Source organism: Aphelocoma coerulescens, unplaced genomic scaffold (genome assembly GCF_041296385.1).
Source record: "Aphelocoma coerulescens isolate FSJ_1873_10779 unplaced genomic scaffold, UR_Acoe_1.0 HiC_scaffold_128, whole genome shotgun sequence".
Lineage (NCBI taxonomy): Eukaryota > Metazoa > Chordata > Aves > Passeriformes > Corvidae > Aphelocoma > Aphelocoma coerulescens.
In genome coordinates this window covers 475,987-497,647 of record NW_027183483.1, presented here as the reverse complement: position 1 = coordinate 497,647, position 21,661 = coordinate 475,987, and the positions used below count along the sequence as shown (strand labels likewise).

General features: G+C 39.3%; 1 long non-coding RNA gene across 1 annotated transcript; it reads right to left on the bottom strand.

Moving 5' to 3' along the window:
* Window positions 1-9,308: 9,308 nt before the first annotated feature.
* On the bottom strand, window positions 9,309-20,939 carry LOC138100676 (uncharacterized). The gene is made up of 2 exons (XR_011146895.1): window positions 14,128-20,939; window positions 9,309-10,868 (listed from the first exon to the last, which is right to left on the bottom strand). It is a non-coding gene; the product is annotated as an uncharacterized lncRNA (long non-coding RNA).
* Window positions 20,940-21,661: the final 722 nt, after the last annotated feature.

Genomic DNA, 21,661 nt, shown 5'->3' with positions numbered 1-21,661 from the left:
CACCTGGAAGTAAATCTGGCCAAGGATGCCCAGAGTCTTTTTCAAATACATCAATAACAAAAGGAAAACAAAGGATCATGTGGGCCCATTATTTAATGGGAAGGGGACCCTGGTAACAGAGGATGCAGAGAAGGAAGAGGTATTGAATGTTTTCTTTGCATCAATATTCACTGATAAGAGCAGCCCTCAGGAATCTCTGACCCAGGAGACCCAGGGTAAATGAATTTTGGGAGAAGCACCTTCCCTTGGTTAAGGAGGATTGGGTCAGAGAATACCTAAACAAAGTCAACATCCACAAGTCCTTGGGCCCTGACAGGATGCATCCTTGAGCGCTAAGAGAGCTGGTGGACATCATAGCCAGGCTGCTCATGATCATCTTTGAAAGGTCATGACGATTAGGAGAGGTGCCTGTGGACTGGAAACGTTCAGTGATAGCAAATGTCACCCCTGTCTTCAAAAAGGGCCAGAAGGAGGACCCAGGACCAGTCAGCTGACCGGCCAGCCAGCCTTGCCTTGATCCCTGCAAAGGTGATGGAGTGCCTCATTCTGAAGGCCATCTTCATCTATGTGGATGACAAGAAGGTGATCAGGGAGTAGTCAGCATGGGTTCACTAAATGTAAGTCATGTTTGACCAACCTGATGACCTTCTACAATGAAACAACCACCTGGCTGGATGAAAGGAGAGCAGCGGATATTGTCTGCCTCAGTTTCAGCAAGACTTTCAACACTGTGTCTCACAACATCCTCATGGGCAAAGTCAAGAAGTGTGGGTTGGAGTGGACAGTGAGGTGGACTGGGAACTGGTTGAATGGCAAATCCTAGATGGTCATGATCCATTGCACAGTCTGGTTGGAGGCCTGTCACCTAGGGTTCTATACTGGGTCTAGTATTGTTTAACTTGTTCATCAATGACTTGGATGAGGGGGCAGATACCTCCTCAGCAAGTTCGCTGATGATACAAAACTGAGAAGTGGATGACACCTCAAAGGGGTGTGTGGGCCTTCAGAGGGACCTCGACATGTTGGAGAGATGGCAGAGAAGAACCTTCTGAATTTCAACAAGGGCAAATGCAGGGTCCTGCACCTGAGGAGGAATAACCCAAACACTAGTACAGGCTGGGTGCTGACCTGCTGGAAAGCAGCTCTGAGAAAAGGACCTAGGGGTCCTGGTGGACAAAAAACTACCCATGAGCCAGCAGTGTGTCCTTGTGGCCAAGAAGGCCAATGGTGTCCTGGGGTACATTAGGAAGAGCTCTGCCAGGAGGCCGACGGAGGTGATCCTGACCCTCTGCTCAGCCCTGGTGAGCCACATCTGGATTATTGTGTCCAGTTCTGGGCTCCTCAGTACAAAAGAGACATGGAGCTCCTGAAGCTCCATGCAGAGATCTACAAGAATGATTAGGGGACTGAAGCATCTCTCTTAGGAGGAATGTGGTGCTGCCTCCAGAGGTGTAACATACACAGGTATCACAGGGCTGCTAACTCAGTTCTTAAATTTGGTTAGTTGCTAAGTGCTAAGTTGCTGTGCTAAGTTGTTAAGTATCTCCTAACACCTGGACCTTCCCAAGTAAAATGCAGCTTCTGAAATCAGCAGATATTGCTGCCCCACTGGACTCCACACAGGAGTCCTTTGCAGAGCAGAGATGTAATGCTGGATGGACTCACTGCAGGGCTGCTGCCACTCCCTTGAGCAGAGGGTTTGTGAAGTGATAGCTGGGATAGTTATAATGGCTGCATGAGTCAGCACAGGCAGGACACTGGAACCACCAGAAAACCTCAGATGGAATGCAAAGAGTGAATCCGTTTTTATTACCATCTGGGACATCCCCAAAACAACACCCAGACAAGAGACATCCAGGGATACAGGTACCTCTGAGTTCAGTTCATGCTAGGGGATCACCAACCCTGCTGTTTTCATCTCTTTGTCAGCGATTTGTGCAGGCGTATTTTATTACTGTGCTTTGAGCTTCTCTGGAGCAGGGCAGTAATGTAGATACAAAAATGCTGCTAGCAAGGATTTTCTTGCTATTTTCTAAGTCCATGAGAGACTTCTCTCTCTCACAGAAGAGGTAGCAGAGTATGTAAACAACCAAGCCACCTGCAACCTTGAAAAAGTCTTGTTTATGGTATAGTAGAAAAATATTTTGACAATGGATGTTTTAGGATTTTAGCCAATCACCCCAAGGGGTGGCTGATCCTTTGTCCAATTAGACTATGAAGAAAAAAGTCTGTAAAAGAGTTTGTGAAATAATTAAATGAATAAATCTTGGTGCACAATTCCTGCATGTTGGATCTTCTCTCCTCCTCCTCCCTATGGCTGCGGGACACGGTGATATACCCTAGGGCCCAGGCCTGTGGTAATATAGTAATCTCAATCATGTGCAGCAGAGCACCACTGAATCTACCAAAGGCCTGTGTTATCTAAACAGAGATGTTCTACTTGTCAAATATAGGAAGCTAAAGAAAGATTTGTATGATACACATCTTTTTCTACACCCCAGCTGCATGTCACTGGAGCATGTCTATAATCCTCTACATCAATCTTCCATTATTATCCCACACTGGATCTGAAAATGACTAGCCGTTCCATTACACCAGCGTAAACTATGTCCCCTTGTTTTTCAAAGCTGATGTTATTTCCATGGTGATCTATTGTCACTGTCCTTCCTAGTCTATGGCTCTGGTTACACTTTAGCCTTCCTTTGGGCTGTGGCTGCTGAAGTCACCCAATTTTGCAATCTTGGGAAAGAGTCCAGATCATTGATTAAAAGTATTAAATGGAACTGACCCCAGGAAGATGAATTATGCCTCTCTGTAGATGACCAAATCTCCACCTTATTCCCAATTCCAGAACTGAGAATATTTGTTTACACTTTTAAAGGCACATCTGTTCTGTGAAGTTGTGATGAAAAGATGATGGTGGTGATCTTTATTTTTCCTTCTCCATCATTTCTAGAATAAATGCTTTCAGTCAGAAATGGTTTCTTTCTGCTTTCTGCTAATGTTTCTGCTGTGTGTTGTGGGAAATTATGCATAGAGCCACTGACTTGTCTTTTTCCATCCTCTGCTTCATTGGACTGAAGGTTTCTCTTGAGCCTGAGATCCATCACACAGCCTCAGTTTTACTTAGAGCTCTTTCTTTGTTGGGATTTTCACAGGCTGAAAGACAACCTTGGTTGTCCTCCTTATTATTTCCATTTTCATTTTGAGCACCAGCTAACCTGCTCCTAAGGAAGCAGAATTATAAGCTTAATGGATGCTTAGTAGAAGTGTAATCCTTTTGTTGTCGTTTTCTGCAGTGCTGTGAGATTATGTGATGAGGTTTATAGAGTCCACAGCATGTCTATTGAAACAAACTGATGTGCTGAATGAGTATTTTTTATACAGGAACACTGCTTCTCTACCTTATCTTGTGAAATTTTCTCTCACAATGTTTCTACCTGAAGGGGGGAGAATAAGGAAGAGAAGTCTCACAGGAGCACGCTTCTGTGAGTCACAGCTCTATTTTTCACACTCAGCAGATTCAAAACTAAAGTTTGTCCTTCCTGCAAGCTTTCTCAGGCTGAAATTGCAGACCTTTCAAGGCTCACTTTCCTTCACTTGATCCTTTTTAGATGCTTCACAGGACATATTATCTTGCAGGCAAATTAGTTTCTCTCTCATCAGAATTGGGTTTGGCCACTGTACACAGAATTTCTCCAAGTACAAAGTCTCTAAGGAGCAAGAGAGCCGATTGTTCTTAATATGCTCAAATACTGACAAGCTTGTGATTTTCCTTCCGCATTTATATGCTTAAAGCTTATGGTTCAGGTCTTGCTGGAGAGGTTTTTTTGTGGAAGAACATAGGCAGAGAAAATATTTGTATCCCAATTTCTCACTAGCTTGACAAGTAAAACCAGTGATTTACAATCAAGCATAATGGGAACGATTTGTAGCAATTCAACGCATTATCAGCATATATCGGTGTGTGGCATCAATGTTAACAGAGATGTTGGGAGGCATAGCAAGAAGAGAGGTGGTTTACATGGTCAGGAAAAGAGATGATGCCTGAAAAGTTCTCTGAAAGGCAGCCTATGCCACACACCACAAGTTTCTCTAACACAGAAAAGAGATGCCTCTTCTTCCTCATGACCTGCCTCTTTTCCTGAGTAAGGAGGTCACTATTTCTTGAGCTTTTACTTCTAGAACGGATCCCTCCCTTTCAGTACCAACTCAGGTCATTCCATGAATCAGCAACAAGTTGTCCCTTCACAGTTTCCTGCCTCAGCTTATGAGCAGCTCTTGCAAGAGCATTGCTGCTGCTGTTCCCTCCAGCTTGAGTCTGTTTACCCTGGATGCAGCTCTGCTGTTTCCAACTGCTACCTTCCGTACAGGCCCTCCACTGGACTTACAAGTACAGCTGTTGTAGGAACCCAGAGTGCAGAGAATATTTCTCTGCCTGTTTTGAAGGGTTTTTACCCCCCTGAACAACACTGTTTTGACCTTCGACCATGGAAAAAATTGCCAACTATTGGACAAGAACTAGAAAATACAGTGGTGTGAATTAGGTGATAGACTACTATGTAAGATTGCCACAGGGTGAAAAACTTAGAGGTTTTGGGCTTCTCTTTGTAGTAAATAGATAAGAGCAAAACCCATCAAAATGGAGGATTGTTGTTGCTCTCTAAACCTTCTTCTTCTACTACTCCATATTCTGCAGTAAAAGTAATTTGGGATGATTGGACAAAAATTCTGCAGTTCCTGGCTGTGTTACTGAATAATTGGTAGAAAAGTGAAAATAATATACATTTTTAGTAACTATTGGTTAAATTATCTTTAAAAAGCTGTGTAAATCTTGATAATTATGCTTTCTCCTGCATTCTCTGCTCTGTGCTCTGGGTCACGCTAGTGACTCTGTTTCTCTGATAAGACTTAATAAACAACTATCTAGCAGCAGTGAAGGCTGAAAGTCTCCGTTTGTCTCTCGAACTAACTCCTGGCAAGGACTTTAAAAACTCTCTCCCATCAGGAGAGATTTGATTTACGGCACGGATCTGTGTCAGCTGTGATGTGAGGTTTGTTTGCACTAACCCAGGAAGTGGGTATAGAGATACATAAAGAGCTAGGAATAAATACAGGCCTATAGGCATACATATAGGTAGTGGTATAGATATGTGTGCATGTTATTTTTTCCCAGTTGTTTCTAAGAGGTGATTATGTTCACTTGGTAACAGAGGGCAGAGGTAGTGGCGTTTTGTACTGTTGTGCCCAATGTGAATAATAGTTTTGGCAAAAAAGAGTTCAGATAGACATAAAATTTTCTTCATTTCAGTGAGGAACACAGCCAGGGCTGTCTACTTCAGCCTACAGCAATATCTCCAAACTGTGTGGTTTTCCCTTTTACCCTGATAGATAATTCCAGAAATAAATCTTACGGGAGAGAGAAAGCCTTTGGCATTCCAAGGATACAAACAAACTTGCTGGAGTGATCTATTGACAATTTCTACACTCAATACATTACCCTTTCCTTTAGCGATATTTAATGGAGTTGGTTTTTTTTCAACTGATCGAAACAATTTTGTCATTTTGCTTGAGTGTTGCCAGGAAAACCCACTCCATGCATCTTAAAGCAAATTGGGATCCAAGCATTTTATTTATCTGTTAACAGCACAAAATTAAGCAGCAATAAGAAAAGTGTGTCATTGAGGATAAACAGTGGTAGTATCACAGGTAAACCCCCAAACTTGACATACACAAATGTTAGTAGACACCAGCAAATTTTTAAACACCCTTTGTAAAAAACGTAAAAGAGCTTTCTGAAGAGCATTCACTTTCCCTTGGCAGCCTTTCAATAGCACCACCAACACTGGTGCTGTACACTTACCTTATCAACTAAAGGTACCATCAGATTCTTGGGGGAGTCCAGCTCCAAAACTGAAAATGGCCAGTAACTCCTCCCACACAAAATGTGCCAGGATAGAGAGCTGTTGATGTTCCTCTGGCAGGGCTTTCCATAGCATAACCAATACTACTGCTATTCACTTCTCTTGCAAACTAAAGGCACCATCACTATCTCTCAGTCTCCACAGTGCCCAGCTGTGAAATTGAAAATATCCAGCAATGGACCCTACACAAAAGGAGCCAGGACAAAAAGCTGTTGCTTTTACCTCCTCCCTGTCACTGTTCAACAGCACCACTAGATAGAGCTATGTCCTTGCCTTGCCAGCTAAAGGTACCATCACACAAACGCATTTCAAATGCAACTCCAAAATTGAAAACGTCCAGCACCTGTTCTGACACAAAAGGAGTCAGGACAGAAAGCTGACCCTTATCTTCTCCTGCCAGCCTTTCAACAGAACCACCAACCCGGAGGCTATGTGCTTGTCTTACCAATGAACTGTGCCAGTGCATTCTCTCACTCTCCCCAGAGTCTTTCTCCCATACAGAAAGTGCCAGGGCAGACCTCACCTTGCTCTTGCAGGCTTTCAACAGCACCAATTCCACTGTGGATAGGCAAGTGCATGCCTGCTGCTCTTGCACTATCAAGGCACCACTTATGTCCTGTTTCTCTTGTTCAGTGGAAGTTTAGAGAGGGAGCGAGCACTGCACTACCCTTAGCTCCATTTCCTCAGGGGATCTTGCTTATGCAAAAGAGCCTGTGCTTTAAAAGGACTCCAGGTTTGCTGCACTATCTGGATCTATTGCTTCTCAGCTGTCCCTGCATGCACTTCTCATACATCCCTGGCCAAGAAGCACAGCTGGGCAAGTTTTGAAAAGTACAAGGTGTGCTTGTCATTGACTTGTGTCATACTTTTGAAAATATTCTACAGTACTACATACCTCTTCTACATTTGTGTTTGTTCAATACTGATCCTCATTCTCCACATCCTCACTCTTCAGGAAACAGGGACTGCTTGGCCTGTACTCCTGCTGCTAGTCTTAGTGGCTTTTCTTTGCCAGACCGCAAGGGTATTTTTTCAAGCTAAACTGACGAACACATCAGCCTGCTCCTGCCTACATGTGTGCATTGTGTTAATGCTTGTGAGCATTGGTTCTGAAAAAGATACAGGAAAAAAAAAGAACAAAACCCCCACCATAAAATATAATCCTGTTTCCATTTGCAACCTTTTTTGATTTGTGTCCTTAAAAGAGTTTTTAGAACTGAAAACCCCCTGGTATTTCAGGCAAATAATGGTCTCATTGTTACTCAATGTCATTGAGTTCTGAGGTAAAGAGAGAGGGAAGCTGTTTTGGAATAAACCTACATCAATGGCCTAGTTCAGCTGCTGACCAAACACTGCAACTCGGCACTCGCTCTACCACCTAAGCTTCACCAGCAGTTAACCCTGACTCTTGAGAGAGACCAGCTCCAGGAGTGAGCAGGAGTTAAAGGTGTTTCTAGCTCTAATTTTTGAAGATCCAAAAGCTTCTTGGCAGCCCATTTAGAATCCTAGCATCACAGGAACTCTGAGCTTGCTCTACTACCTAAATCTTATGCCACTGTCCTTTGCATCTCTCAAATTTACAGGACAACCTACTCTATGCTTTAACTTCACAAACTCATTAAGAAATACCACAAAAAGCAAATGACAAAGATGGGCACAATCTCTTTCTCTAGACCATTCTAGCGTGTGAATTTAACTATTCACCACTTAAGTAATGGTATTTCATAGCTTATAACACGTAAGGTTTAATATTGTGCACCTATGACCAAAATCCAAAAGAATTACGTACCCAACAGACAAGTGCACTCATACGTCCTCCTGCATCATGGGTGCATTTACTACCTGACACCAAAAAGCATGAAAGCCTCAGGAGTTCAGCAGCTGTTGGATCTGCAGTCTATGTTTACTGCCATAAGTTAATGGATTTTTACCTAACTTCCTAACATATTTAAAGGCTGCAGGAGACAGCAATTTGCAGGTGAGAACAGGTGCAAAATTGTCCTGTAGCTTTTTCTTATGAGGTCATTAAGAAATATAACAAACTATCACCAGAAATAAGGCCTCAATGGCATTTTGCCCTGACTAGTCTTGCACATGAATTCACCTATCCACCACTTTAAATCATAGTGTTTGATAACTTATAGCCCATAATTCTTAATACTGTGCACCTACAAGCAAATCTCAAAAAAATGAAGCTGACATGGAAGTGTTCGTACATCCTCCTCCATCACAGCATGGGTGGTCCCTGTAACACATAAGGATGTATAAAAGTCTCAGAAGCCCATCTGCTGTTGGATCATTGAAAGCTTCCTTTCTAAGTTGATGTTTTGTACTTTCCAGCTTGAAGGTTTGTTCTCTACCGCTTCCGTAAGTTTATCAAATACCTTCTGTTATGCCCACAGAAACCCCTGTCAGTCTTGCCTTGCACCTAAGGGCACTCATAGAGCCTTTGGTAGGTCCCTGATGGCTCTGAAAGCTTATCTCTAAATTTTTATCATTACTTTTACTATAAGCCATCTACAGTTGTCTATAAATGCCTGCTGATGGCCCTGCACAACAGCCCATGGAGTGCCTTTTAATATGTCCCATGAAAAGCCTACAGCCACCTGGAGTGCAGTAGGGGCATCTGCTGATGTTTTTCTTCTCCTCACTGGTCTGAGAATGCTTTTTAATTCAATTGATCTGCTGTGCAAATCTAGAACCTTCATATGCCTTCTCATCTGTCCACAGGGCCTCCATGTGCCTTTCATTGCACCTAAGAGCCCCTGCAGTGTCTTTGGTGCACCCCCAAGGTACCTCTGAGCGACTATGCATAAACCTATTCCAAACTCAAGGCACACAGCTGCAGTCACACTCAGTGGTATATGGGGGCATTCTGGTGTGCAGCATGCCTTTCCAAGTGCCTTTTGATGTAACCCAGCAGTGTTTTTGAGTCATCAGGAATTCACTGGGTCATCTGATTACCTTTTTGTTCCCTCTGTTCCTGTGCATCAAACCACAGGGACAGGTAATGGCTGTTTTCAGCTTTTGCTGTTTATAGCTTTGTCTTACTTCAGCTGAGAGTGTTATGATAAAAACCCTGGCCTTGAGCCTAGCCAGGTACTTGGGCACTGCATCACTGCTGTTCTAGGCTGAGCAACAGATGTCTTGATTGTATTACAAAGGAATAAGAAAAAGAAAAACCAAAATAAGTGTTTATATGTCTAAATAGACCCATTCTTTTTACAGCAGGACAATCTTCTGATACACTTTAGATCTTAAACAACATTTACAAAGCTAAAGAGTGCCTGAAAGGAACAGAATTATAAAAGAAGCAAAAAGTTTCTATTGAACACCTAAGCTAAACTGTTCAAAAATTTCAAGTGAAAAACACTTAGGAGCTAGTTCAGTTGAGAAAAGCAGATTTTATTTCAAACAGCAGCATACATACAACATTTTCAAAATATACATATCTGAAAACAAGAGACTGCATTTCATTAACCACCTTGCTGTGGTTTATCAACTGTTAAATTATATTTGGAACCGGGTGAAGTTTCTGCACCATCGCCTTCCTATGAGTTGGATGCTCTCATGTTTCATCATTGGTATAATGGTGTAAGATAATGGTTAACTGCCAGTACCTCATAGAAAAGAACCCACACAGCTTGTCTATTTGCTATCACCTGGTGGTTTCAGCTACCTAAGTATTTTAAATACAGAAATATTATTTTTAACAGGTATGGCAAATCATGAACTTCAGGGAAACACTCTATGCATGTCATAGACAAATTTGACTGGCTATATATATATCTCTCTGAAGGAAGGTTCCTGAACCAGGACTAATTCCAACAGAAGCAACACAGCAGCATTTTGGTAAAGAAAGAAGACAACCTTTCCTACAACCCTTCCCTTTTATTATGATGCAGAACAAAGATTAAAATAATCAGAAGTTGCTTATATTTCTATATCTTTAAAAATATGATTGCATTACCAATTTTTTTGTTTTACCACAGCTTAAGAAGTGTCAGAATATGCTACACACACATAAATATCCTAACCCATCCACCATTTATCAATTCCCCATAGAAATATTTTCTACATAAATTTGCTTAAAATATTATTTAAATATAACATCTTACTAGGAAAAAAAGAATACATCATCATAAGATTCAGTTTGCAGGTAATTTTCAACGCACTAGAACACAATGAAGTTGCTCAAATTATAGCAAAAAACTTTGTCTTCTTATGGTGGTGGTGTATGGTGTTTGAAAAACACATGCAAACAGATTAAGAATAAATGGTGATCACTTCACGTCCACTGCCTCGGACTAGGAGAACTCTATCCAGACCTTCTGTCAGAACTTCCAGAAATTCCATGTCTGAAATACCATCTGGTCAAGGAATTTATTCAGAAGAGAAACAAAATAGCTAGTAATCTCTCAAAAAGTCTGACATATAATGCGAAAATAGAGTTCAACAATTTCATCAAAGAGTTTTTATGTGTCACCCTTTACTGTCCCATTACTGGTTATTCAAGTGGAAGTGAGGCCTAACTTGGGGGAAATTCCTAGTTTTTCCCTAGTCACCTACAAAAAAAGATAAAAGTAGGAAATTTTAAAATTAGTTCAAAGTTAAGAAATGCTTTATACCAATAGAAAATCCCCCTCCCTCAGCGCTACCAAGATTTTTTATAACTCTCTTTGTGTCACTTTCTTAAAGGCAGACTTATGCTTACCATACTTACTAATGGTTATCCCAACAGGTAATGGCAGAATCACAAAAATGAAACCCTCAATTTCAAGAAATATGGAATAAATACAGTAGAGGATACAGTTTTCATCCCCTTTTCTGTTTTTAGGAGGTCCAGGCATATTCAGGAGAACTAGCTGAGCATGTTGTGATTTATTAAGCACTACTCCGTTGAGCTTCACAGCAGTGTGCATTCTTCTCACATTTGACTGATTTCTAGCATGCAAAGAAACATTTTTAAGCACTGTCATAATACTTATGTAATTGAATCATATGTTATTTATTTGAAATTACAAGTATGTAAACCAAGCTATTTTCATGGACACTAATATTTGTACATATTCAAAATAAATAAGAAAATTCAATACCTTTGACAAGAACATTTAAGTCTGAAATTCAAGCAGTTCTAAGTAATTTGTCAGAATGCACAAATCTTCCAGTTGTCAATTATCTTTTACCAAGATGAATCAAAACTTTGGTTTCAATAGAAATTAAAGTTCAGACAAGAACCACTAAGAATCCAGTTTGAGTTATATAAAAAAGTAACTGGATTTATACAAGAATTCCCAGACAATGAAATTACAGGTATGCAATGGAAAGATCACAGTATTTATGTTGTACAGTACAAGGTTTTATTCACGCTCCTTTGGAAACATTACAAAATTCTATAAGCCAGTGAAGAAAATTCAGAAACACCACAGAATTTTGAAAAAATTACTAGCTTCTCACACCGTAAGAGTAAGGCAGTAAGCAGTGAACTGAAATTGAGCCTATTCCCTTACATTATCAACATTACCTAATATTTTCCTTGATGCATCTACAAATGTAATTGTTGTAGGTTTGTGCACAGGAAGAAAAAACGGCTAGGATTTAAAAAAAAGTCCTTACTGTAGTATTTCACTTGTATGGTTTAGTTGCTTTTCAGAACAAAATAAAAGAACAGTTTCCTTACAGTTCCTGAGAAACAGCTATCTGTGTAAAGTTAGCCATGGCTGGAAATGAGTCATATGCTACAATGTGACCAAAATATTCAAACTCTAACTTAGTCCATTTATCCAAAAGATCTGCTGCCCAAAAATAGATTTCTTTTTTTTTTTTTTTTTTAATAAATAGTTAAAATGCATTTGGCCTGAAATTTAGTGGCCAGTGAAAAACAGCCCTACCAATTCAATTGATTCTCTATACTCTGCCACCCCTAATCTTCCCCCTACAAGAGAATGACATTTCTAAAACTGAGTTTATCAGTCCCTCCTGGGGGATTTTCTATCACGATGCCCATCTATCCTAAGAACCAACTGCACAAGAACCATATATGGAACAAAGGAATGCTTGAAGCTCAGTTTTTTAGAAGCAGAACTGCATTTTGAGATGACCAAACAAGAACTATGAAGAAAGGCAAGATTGTATAATTGAGATGTATAAATATTGAAGCTGAAACATTGTTAAACTAAAAATAACACGCAGGGTGTAACTTTGTGACAGTGGGCAAAAAATTCAGCACTGAAATAAAGGCTTGCATTGTGTAAAATGTGAACTGAGGCTTACTAACATCACTTATCCTTCAAACATTGGTAGAACTGAAATCATACTTAGTAGACAAAGTAAACTTCCCAAATTTTCAAAAGAAGCTCAATTTGTTAAGCAGATAAAATTAAGAAAATGCTGAACTCTAAAAAAAAGCAGAGCAGTCAAGTGAATTTCACTCAAGAGAGGTAGTATCCCATTTTTGTGTGCTGTCATATATGTCTGAACTTATGTTATTTCTACACATGCATGGGTTGGTAGAAGGCAGGCAAGAACTGACTTTTGATGAAACATGAAAGCTCCCTTTGTGAACAAATATTCCTTATTGTGCAAGTAGTTATAGCACAATGAGAGGCTATTCTTCCAGAATAAAAATATATTCAATTTTAAATGTAGTTAATTAGAACACTAAATACTATGCTGGTGCAGAGGAGTACTGTCAATATTTATATTCTTACAGAAACTAAAACACATGTTTTGTGACTTAGCTTGAATAGAAATTTGATAATACTTAAGAGAACATTAACAAGTCACAATGATGAATATTTTTTCAGCACGTGCTATATCACATTATATTAAAAAGGAACAAAAGAATAAATGCATTGCAAATTATGATTTAAAAACATGCATAAAATGTAAAAGATCACAAGAACCAGAGAACCCAGCCTATGTTGTTTAAGTGAAGTGAAATTTAGACTTACAGATTTCCCCATTCTCTATGTGAAAGGGAAGCAAATGCATAGAAAGAAAAAATTATGCCATCAGGTACATTATTAAGTCAACGATATTAATATACTGTACAGGCACACCAAGTTTGAACTGTAATTTCTACCCAACTACACATTGTAGTTTTAAAATAATAATATCTGAAATCAGTGTCTTGCACAATTCTAAAGTAGTGATAACACTATTTCAAAGATACTAATTTTAAAAGCCCTTAAAGATTAGAGTATAATGCAGCCCAGGACAATGCTTTAGAGCATGAGCACAATAATTTTTGGAATCTGCAGAAGGCAAACTGTTTCTAAAGAGCTCAAAGCAAATCCACAAACCAACTTAGGATTTTAGGTACTGATTTTAAATATGCTTTCTAACTGCATTGCCTAAAAGTCCTAGATTTAAGATATGTTTTCTTTAGATATTAAGATTTCCCTTGACATCCACAGTTTTGGTTTGGTCATGTGCAGAAAATAATTTAAGCTATTCTTCTAAAATCACAACATGAGGAAACAAACAAACTGATTTCCTTCTGTAATTGTTTTTGTGTCTACTACATTGGTTTGACACAAGGAGTAGCTCTTATCTATCTAAGAAGAAGACATTAGGGAATATTTAAAACAGGAAATATTTAATATAGCAAGACATACATATTTAGACAAGTTTTATATTGCTTTAATTTACAGGATGAGCACTGAATGTCCATTAAAAAGCCAACCAACCAAAAAAAACCCCCAACTCCCCCTCTCTTCCTTTGTTCAATAAAACACCCCCCACACCCAAAAAAACATGCACCCAAAATCAAAAACACAACCTAAGTGTCTTGAAAGACTATCTGCTTCTTTGGTACTCCCTCTAGTACCAAACACAACAAAAATACACTAATTTTTCACACAGAGGGAGAAAGAAGAAGTTATCATTAAGCTTTTTAACATATATGCTTTCTGGTACAATCCAGATGTTGAGTTTACAGCTTGAAGTCTGCTATATTTAAACTTCACTCAAAACATTCTCTTTACAGTCATTCGACCCATAATGTACCCATAGTACATACTATTTTTATAAGGATGCCATTTAAGTGAAGTGCATGAAAAGATTATTTTTGTATTCAAGTTTAAATAAAGCAGAATCACTTAAAAAACAAAACCCAGATAAAACAACCAACTAGAACCCCTCCCCCCATTAAAATAAACACAATGAAATAAAAAGCTCCACATACCACATGCATACTTACGGCTTCATGTTGAAAATATCTTTAAAGCCAGACACATTTGAATCCTTGTTTTTATGCTTTTCCGCTACAAACTTTTCTTTAGTCCAGGTCATTTGCACTTTCTCTGGCATAGCAGCAGCCACACTTGCTTCAACTGCTGGAGCGGAGTGTGAGGCAGTGTTTCTATCATGGATCAGCTGGGCCTGGCCACAAAACAAATAATCACCGCAAGATTCAGTCAAAACTAGCATTTTCAAATTACACATTATTAAAATTTTGAAAAGGAATTTCATAGCAGGAGAACCAAAGAGGTTAAAGAAAAATGCACCTTACTTTGTGAACAAATATGAGACTATTGTGACTTTAGCATGAAGTGAAATTGCTTGTAAAAATGTACTTAATTGTTCATATTTGCAAAACTACATCTTACCTGGAACATTACTTTTGTAATGAACTCAAGTGAATTTCAATTTCACCAGAGAGTACTTTATTAACATCAGGGCATTTTGCCAATGAAAAACTTGAAAGCCAGTACTCTCATTGTTCACGAGTTACATTATTTCACAGATACTGTTGTAAACATTGTCCATTTCCCATGCCTTTAGCTGAACTACCACATGACTCTCATGACGCCAGTATGGGACTGGCTGAATTGAAGGCTAGCTGTAGATTTAAATTATTAAATTAGATTATTTATGCCTGCAAGAGTATAACATAACAAATTATGAATATTACATAACAAATCCAACCAATCTAGCCATGAAGGGGCCTTCTCTTCCCTTTTAACAGTAGAAAGTCAAATCAACTTCAAGAACACAAAAGCGCATGTCGGAAGAATATTGTGTTTTCTATTTTCCATTCCCCTTGCTTCTTTGGAGAAAAGAAAGATTAAATATTTAGCACATTATTTACTTACTTTCCCTCATAATACTTTGTCCATAGACTTCTCTATTTCCATCAAATGCAACACAAATACAGTAACTTAAGACTCTGAAAATTATAAATGAATTGGTATTTGGGGGCAGGATTCTTTTTGTGCTTTGGAGTTTTCTGTTTCGGAGGAGGTATTTATTTTTTTCCTGTGATTGTTTGTTTGTTTGTTTGTTTGCTTTTTGTTTAACAGTTCTGAAAGCTATTCAGAGACTTGTTAAATCATGAGTTGAAGGTCCTGTTCTGTTTGGGAACCCCAATTATTCACGTTAGACATCATCATGGTCCCTCCACATATATGTTGATTAAGAATTTCATGCAGGTCAATAAAAAGCACGAATAAAACCCAAGCAGATGAGAATACTACTTTTGTCTCAGAAAAGCAATTCCTCTAGTGGTTCACAAATTGTAATTGCAGGTGGTTTTAAATGCCTTTGAGCTTCTGTATATTCCCTAAATTATTTCCTAGTCCTTATCCTCCAGGATTCCCAAATTCTTGAGTTAATTTCTGAGGTTCATATAAATATCTCTTAGTCTGATGGTCTTCCTATGTTCACAGATGATTAAACGATGATTCAAGGCCACAAATCAGAAATTCCTATGAATACAATTAATTCTATGACGAGAATGAAAAAAGCTAACAAATACATGCCAATATTATAAATACCATGGAACAATAGCTGATGGACTAAAATTTCAAAGGAACACTGTAAGATGAGTTCAGTTCAACTATACTTCAATGGAAGAAAATTTGCCATGTTTAGAAAGACAGTGAGACCAAGAGAAATTCTGGACCTATAATACACATCTATAAAAATGCAAACACAACAAAAACACATTCTTGTTAGTGCTATTTTGATACCAAATTCAATTCATGAAACACAACACTTTGCTCTCTCACTCCATGATGAAAGGGAAATACAATGGTATACAGCACTTCTACAAACTAGGCTACACATTTTAGATATGAGCAACGCTTCAAGTGCACACTAAACTCATTGATTAAATCAGTCCATTTCCTTTCACTGTCACCATGCAGAAAGCAGTAATGACATATATGGGTTAATAATGGCTTGCAAATAAGCATAGAAATCTCCTTAAAAGACCTAGTATATCAATACAGTCTCTGCGAATCTTCAGTATTTCAACAGAGAAACTATAAAGGAAGTCAATGGTTGGTGAAAACATGAAATATATTTATTAATGTAACACCCTGCTTCTGGCTCTTAAGAAAACAGGAAATCTCAGAAATGTGTTTCTTTTACGGAAAGTAAGTTTGAGAAAGAGAATATAGTTCATGTCGCAGAAGCATCATCTAGAGACAAGAAATACAGGTTAAGATAATGAATGTAGAAAAAATGACTAAAAACTCCTCCATAACAATGAATGATTAAATTGTTCATGTGTAGTTCAGTTTGCAGTAGTGGCACTTCAAATATTGCAATGGAAAATATGTCTAGTCAGCACTATGTCCAACTACCTCTTCCTCTTGGTAATCATTAGTCAGCAGTGCCTGAGCATCTTGGACAACGGACAATGGACTGGAGTAGCTGTTTCTTCTAATTGAGCCTCGAGATTCATCTGTGATGCTCTGAATCTGGGACAAAAATGTTACCAATGACAAAAAAAAAGTCTACAGAAAAAAGCAGATATCATATTCTTCTTCATTTCAGTAGATGAGATGTGGTATCAGCTTATAAGGCTCTTTTTAAAATGTTTAGTAGTTAGTTATGAAGTCCCTTTAAAAACATTTGTGAAAACATGAAGCCAGTTGAATCTTTCAGTCTCTATGGGAAGCTCAAATATTCACTTCTTTGTGAGGGTCACGTCCTTTTGTATACGTACATATTCAGGTGAATTTTTTTACTCAATTACAAACAAAAGCATGAAAAAAATTAAAGCATGTGAGAAAGCTACTTTCCAACTCTAAAAACCTAAAACCTTAAAAATCTAATGATTCACAAACTATAATTTTGCTCCTCACATGCATGCACCCAAATTTCTGCCAATGTTACCTAACAGCACAACCCAACACAATTTGGTGGGGAAAGGATTATTACCTTCTCACAGGTCCCATTACCACTGCCTGGCCCAAGAGTCATTACTGAGGGTTAACCAGAGAAAAAAGCCAAAAACCACCAAAAAGGGAAGCAAGAAAGTGAGCGAGGCTCTACATTTTCCTTTCCCTTTGTAGCATGTTGCAATGGGGTCTCCTGCAACATGCATTAGACAGCGAGGCCCGTGGAAAGAAATAGGGAGCGATTCTTGATAGAAGTTTCAGAGATCTTTATTCTCCAGCCACATGGCCGGGGGACTGCCGAAGAGCTGAGCAATCACAGGACAACCAGGGTCCTCCCTGGGCAGGGGAACACAAAATAACCAACGGGGAACAGGATTAGGGTACATGTGACCAGGAGACCCCATGCCTAGGCCATGCCTCTACCCCAGGGTCCCCTCTCCCAGGACCCCATGGCAGGGGGGAGGAACCCCAACAGTAGCGCTATTGACAAAGTCAAATAAATAAATGTTTGCCAGCTAAACTTAAGTTGCCTATCTTATGCTTTGCAGGCACATGTTATATTTACACCCAAACAGAAGCAATTTGACCAAGTTTTCCAAGAAAGTAAACAAAAATCTGATGAGTCCTCGATGCCCTGTTCTACAAGAAAACCCAGAGGGCAAGATCAAATCAGTTCTATTTTTAAAAAGTGACAGAAGAAGGAAGGGTGAGGGTGATTGCTCAGGGACAAAAGCAGGCCTATGAAACAGCAAAAGAACACTGTACAAAACCAAATGCACCTCTTTGAGAAGGTCTTGGCTTCATTTGAAGGCATCCACTTCAGGTTAAAGTGAGGTTAAAGTACTAATCTTTGTGGTAACAGGAAACCAAATTACACTCACCATTCAAAGCTGGAATACCAGGTTATATTTGAATGCCTGGAGACAGACAATAAAAAGAAAAGCAATGCTAATTTGAACTAGAGATACTAATAAATGAAATGTTTTGGAGGTCAGCAAAAACATGAAAAGAATGGCTCAGCTCATTTAAGGAAAGATGATCAGAGTAAGAATGGGCCTGAGTACATCTGATGTACACTGAGTACATCTACTCATCTTGTAGCTCCAGAGGACAAAAATTATCCACATTTTCTTATGAAAATACAAAAGAACAAGGTAGATTTAGATATCCTGATCAGAAACAATACATAGGTATGACTTTTAATCTTGGACAAGTCAGTAAATACTAGGGGTTCTTGGAATTATCAAGGGTTTTACTTCAGACCCTGAAATAAATTCAGTGATATTTTGAATGTCTCCACCAAAATTGTTGGGGTTTTGACACTGACTAGAAGCCAGGCACTCACAAAAAACTATCCACTTATTTTCCTCTGCTATAGCTGAGCAGAGGAGGGGAAATTAAAACAAAAACTTCATGAGTGAGATAAGGATTAGGGGAAAAACTAAGGCAAAACAGGTTCAAAACTCAAACAGTATAAAGAAGACTTATTGTTAACAGAATTAAAAGTAAAAAGTAATGAGAACTAAAATAAACCTTTAAAACACCTTTCCTTCCCAATCCCTCCCTCTTTCACACTGACTGTGCAAGGAGACAAAAACATGGGGTTTTGGTCAGTCTTTGTCACTTCCTAAAAATCTTCCTTCAGTACGCTTAAGGAAAGGAGTTTCCTTCTTCTGCTGTGCCGTGGGATCCTTCCCATGGGGATAGTTCTCTGTGAACTTCTCCAGCATGGTTTTAACATTCACGAATAGCAGCCCATCCGACCTGTTGTAACATGGCTCCCTCCCACGAACGGTGCAGTCTTCCCAATGCTGCACATCGTGGGTCATTTTAGTTCATGGGGTTTAGTCTTTTAAGGATAAGCTGTTCTAGTTTGGAAGCAAGGGCTCTCTATCTCTGGAAGAAAGGGTCTTCTCTCTCTCTTCGAGTTCCTCACTAGATTACAGCTTTTCAGCATCCACGTGCTCCAGCATGAGCACTTTTCCTCATGGGCTGAGCGTGGATCTCTGCATCCCCCCCCATGCACTTCATGAATTACAGGGAAATAATTTGTTGTATCATAGTCCTCACCACAGCTTGCAGAAGAATCTCAGCTCCTATGCCCGAAGCACTTCCTTCTCCTCCCTCCTTTCACTGACCTCGGTGCTGCCATGTTGGTTCTCCTCACATGTCCTCACTTTTCCTCTTCTCTGACTCAGAAGAAAATTTTTGTCCATAGGTAGTATTGTTCTCAAGTTTTATCAATTGAAAAGTTCTTATTGAGCTTCGCTATGCCAAAAAGGTTGATCTCGACTGTGTTCCATGTCGGGGAATTGTTTGCCATGTTTTTGTCGTTGGCCACGTGGTCCCTGCCGGCACCACATGGGTGGCCCTGGGCACGTTGCTCCTGCCCTCAGGAGGGCTTCGGCCTTGGGAGGGCCCCAGCCGTGCAGCCTCCCCTGGCCCCAGGAGGGCTCTGGCTGCACATTTTTGGCCATGCCACCCCAGCTGCACGGGCATTCCCAGTGCTGGTCACAGCACCTGCCCATTGTCAGAGCCTTCAGCGCTTGGCTCTGTGCCAGACATAGTAGAAGCTTTGAGCAGCTTTCTCCTGCCCACAAAAAACTAGACTGTTTTTTTAAACTAATACACTCAGGTTTTACCCTGCTTGATAAGAAGGAAGAAACTGAAGCTATAACGGTGATGGTAAAGTTCAGATAAAAGTGAGTAATAAAGAAAATTATATGGAGGGAATAGAAAGAAATAAAAACTTCCAAGCAAACAACTCTGAAGTATAGTCCAGATTCCAACCAGCTCAGAGCTGAGGAGAAATTCTTTCATCTCCTCCGCAGTTGATGTGCCATAGACTACAGAGCATTATTCATGTGGAAGTTAAATCCTTCAGAATCTCCAATAGATAAATCACTCAAACTCCACTTGAAAGATACTACTGTTCAATAAAGAAACAGTAAGACTGAATAGGATGTACAGAAAAGTTTGGTTTGTTACTGAAAATATGTTAGGCAGGCTCAAATTGAAAGAAAACTACCATGACATGGATAAGAAAGAGGATTTACAGTATCACATCATTGTAATAATAGCAGGCATCTTTAGGAATCTTTAAAAAATCCTGTGAGGTGGAAAAATGAATAGAGAGAAGAGGAGAAATAAAAGGAAAAAAACCATTAAAACCCCAAACTGCTTGGACTTGTACGATTAACATCAAAAAAGAAAAGCCACAAGAAAAACAATCTAGCTGTTTTACAAATGAGCAATTAAACACAGTAGAGTTCTCTTATTTGCCGTGGGATGGAAATAATTTTTGTGATGGCAAAGCCAGAGAATTCACTACCTTCTACATCACTAAAAAATCTTGATAATACTGAAAGAGTTAGCAGAATATATGAGGGGGTAGAAGCACAAGCCAAAAGGAAAGGACTTATAAGTTACAAATATTCATAAAATTACAGCTGAACGAAGCTTGTTACTAAATATGCAAAATAGTAAGGATAGGGGAGCAGCAAAAACAGCATTTCCATATTGATACTACAGGATTATAGTTTGTTGGCCTAAGTTTCCTTCCAGAAAGAAATCAGTTGATTCATAAAACATTCAAAATAATGCAGAAACTAAAAAAAATATTCAGTGCGATTTGAACAGATTTGTATTATATTGTGTAATATGGTGTATTTGTAAGTTATATGAGGAGTGGCTGAGGGAGGTAGGCTTCTCTAACATGGAGAAAAGGAGGCTCAGGAAGGTCTTTCTCATTCTATTCAACTACCTGGAAGACAGTTGTAGTGAGGTGGGGATTGGTCTCTTTTCCCCAGTAATAAGTAACAGGACAAGAGGAAATGGCCTTAAGTAGTACCAGAGGAAGTTTAGATAGAACATTAGGAAAAATTTCTTCACGGATAGGGTTATCAAGCATTTGAATGGGCTGTCCTGGGAGGTGGCTGAAGTTGAGGTACTGGAGGTATTTAAACAACATGTCGATATGGCACTTAGGGACATGGTTTAGTGGTGGATGTGGCAGTGTTAGGTTAAAGGTCTTTTTCAATCTAAATTATTCTATAATCCTAAAACCAAATCACAATCAAAGCTAATCAGTCCAGTTGTATAATCATGAATCTTATCTACTGATGCCAAGTTTGGAAAGGCTGTGAATATATTCCACACTGATGCTCAAATGTTTTGCTAATTAACACTTGCACTCAACAAGAACCGGAAAACTCTTCAAATCTGTTTAAATAAAAAATTATTTCTTTTCCCACGTAACTTTAACCTTGAAAGTTGTCTTGGGGTGACTTTATGATGTTGTATCCCATATCTCTGCCCTATGCCCAGAAAATAATTTCGTGCCTTTCTATGCCTTTAAACTGAGCCTGAGAGGGGGAAGAGAAAAAAAAAATGAGCAAACTCTTCAAAGCAGTTTACAGTTTGTTTCAAGGACGCAGAGATAGAGACAGTTCTCTGTGTTCAGCTGCGGCAGCAGAGGGAGAGTGGAGGGAAGCACTCTGCTTGCTTTCAGAGCCAGTTTTCAGCCAGTTTTCAGCTACTTTTTCTCCAGAAAGAGAGACAGAGAGTTGAACTTTGCTTTCCTGGGACTTTGGTTTTTTTTCCCCT